This window comes from Chiloscyllium punctatum, unplaced genomic scaffold, assembly GCF_047496795.1.
Source record: "Chiloscyllium punctatum isolate Juve2018m unplaced genomic scaffold, sChiPun1.3 scaffold_631, whole genome shotgun sequence".
Lineage (NCBI taxonomy): Eukaryota > Metazoa > Chordata > Chondrichthyes > Orectolobiformes > Hemiscylliidae > Chiloscyllium > Chiloscyllium punctatum.
In genome coordinates, this window is record NW_027310365.1 from 82,501 (window position 1) to 85,000 (window position 2,500).

Below are 2,500 nucleotides of genomic sequence, written 5' to 3' on the forward strand. Positions count from 1 at the left end.
CGTGGTCACCGCCAAACCCCCCACAACTGTTGGGCGCCTACCTGCGCGGGGCAGGAGGACACTTTCCGATTTCAAATCTCCGTTTGCCGAGTCCACCCCGAACGCACGCGGGCGGGCGGGTTCGCATCACCCTTCGTCACAAGGGGCGAAGCCCGTTCCACCGTCTCGTCAGTAGTGCCGACCGGTCTGTGATCGACGAGGGGAGCCACACCAGGTCCGGCCCTGCTGCTTGGCGGCACCGCGTCGTCGGGAGCTCGCGACAGACGGAGGGTTTCGGTGTACTCTCCAGCCACGGGAAACGAAGCCGGTGATGCAGGCGCCGGTCTTTCGCTCCCAAATCGGCTGGGTTTACATCGTTGCTATCTAGTCACGCTCCCTTCAAACCCGACGGGGTACCTATTCCCCTCACCCGTCTGTGCGTATACAGCCTCTTTGCACTTGCGGGATGGGGGTGGTGGTTTAAAGACTCTCGAGTTGCCGCCCGTCGGTCTCCGAGCTCCGTGCAGTAGTGATCCCCAGCGAACTGCCAGCAGGGCGAACGAGCGATCCCGCTCTCGGTCGGGGCGCCTGGCGTCGATCGGTGGTCGGTGGCTTGCGGGCAAGCTGCGCTGTGAGTGTGGGAACGAGTATGACGAGCCGTTGCCGCGACTCCCAGTCCACCTCGGCGGTGGCTGGGCCGGGCGGGCGTCTGCTCGGGCGAGTGCCGCCCCCGCCTCCTCGCAGGAAGTCCGCTCGCCGACACGCCGCCACGTGCACGCGTCAGTGACGCTGCCGAACCGATGGCCGGTGCCCGTTCCCGCCTCTGCTTTTCCTAGGGCAAAGCTGCTGCACGCCTCGTGATACTAGGCGGGCGACATGGTGGCGGTGATCCTGCCTCCGTCGCTGCGGTGCGTTGGGGCACGCATCGCCTCTTGGGCGCCCTGTCCTCCTCCCCCCAATAGACGTATGTTTCTGCGGGCCGCACCAGGATGGTGCTCCCCATCGCTTCACGCCACCCTGCTCCGCCCGCACGCCGGCGTGCAGGTGGCTGTAGCTCAAGGTGGGGAGCGTATGTGCGGTCCGGGTCGCTTTCCTCTGGCGAGGGAGAGACCTAAAACAAACTCAGACAACTCTTGACGGTGGATCACTCGGCTCGTGCGTCGATGACGAACGCAGCTAGCTGCGAGAATTAATGTGAATTGCAGGACACATTGATCATCGACACTTTGAACGCACTTTGCGGCCCCGGGTTCTTCCCGGGGCCACGCCTGTCTGAGGGTCGTTTGGCAATCAATCGCACTCGCCTTGGCTGGCGAGAGCGCGGCTGGGGTGTCGCAGAGGACCCGTCCTCTTTGTCCCCCTAAGTTCAGACTCCGGAGCCCTCCGGCGTCGGAGCGCTTGGCCTTTCCCCCCCACCCTGCACATTCCGTTCGTCAGGCTCGACGCCATCCCCCCGCCGGGGAGCGCGGCCTGGCGTCCGTCTGTGTCGTGGCAGTGGGGCCAGCACGGCTGTCACCGGTCCCAGAATGGCTGTCGGTGGTTCACACTGTGTGTGTGTGCCAACCCTCCTGGTCTCTGGGACACGGAGCTGCCACGAAGTGTTGAGCCTCCAGTGGGGGGTCTGCCTAAGCTCTGCACGTCCGCATTGGGTCCGTCTCTCGGTTGGCTGGCAGTGGAAAGAGTGAAGGGAGCCGCGGAGGTCCGGTGCTGGTGCGCCGCCGGCCTGACCGTGGAGCTCGCCGGTTTGACACGCTGACCCGACTCGATGGTTGATCGATTGAGAGTGCTGGGAGCTGCAGGCCGCCCGCTGCTGCAGCCGCCCGTCTCGTGGTTCGTCCTCGGCCTTAAGTGGCCGGCGGGGCGTCTGATCCTGTCTCCCCTGCTGGCGCCGAGTGCCTGGCCGAGGGAGGAGGTTTTCGTCGAACGCTGTGACTTGGACGGTCGCACGCGCGTGGATCGCTGGCTCTTGGCTCTCCCGTTCAGTCCGCACGTTTTCCGCTCCGTCCTGCCACCGGTCTCGGGAGGTACGGAGGGGTTGGCGGGCGTGGTGTGTGCTCCGTCACCGTGCAGGCACACCTACCACGCCGTCGGCCGACCCCCGCACGGTCCTCCTGGCCATCGGGAGGACGGCGGAACGTCGGGCTGTCGGGGGCCAAGTCGCCAGAAGGCCACCGCTGTGTCTTCCGTACCCTGTCACCGTCGGCGTGCCTTCCTCAACTCGTCCGACTCGGGGCCGCTGGGTTCAGGAGCGGCGTCGCCCGCCGGCCCCACTGAAGGCCGTGCCGTTCCGCGGCTGGCGATCGATGTGCGTGGCGTGCCTGCGCGACCGTTCGCCACTTGAGCCTCGGCACTCCTCTCTCCCTCTCTCTGACCGTCGGGCAGTCTCTGTCTGCTGGTGCCTCGCACGTCCCGGGCGGCGGGTCGTCACCCCCGCGACCGGGCCTCCGGCAAGGCAGGAATCAGGCTGACCCTTCCGCTCGAGTAAGCAGCCGGCACTTCCGAGTTTCGCCTCCCGCCGTGG

At 66.5% G+C, this 2,500-nt stretch overlaps 1 non-coding gene across 1 annotated transcript; it reads left to right on the forward strand.

Moving 5' to 3' along the window:
* The first annotated feature begins 1,107 nt into the window (after nt 1-1,107).
* LOC140473532 (5.8S ribosomal RNA) lies at nt 1,108-1,261 on the forward strand. The gene has a single exon (XR_011958401.1). It is a non-coding gene; the product is annotated as a 5.8S ribosomal RNA (ribosomal RNA).
* The last annotated feature ends 1,239 nt before the right edge of the window (nt 1,262-2,500 follow it).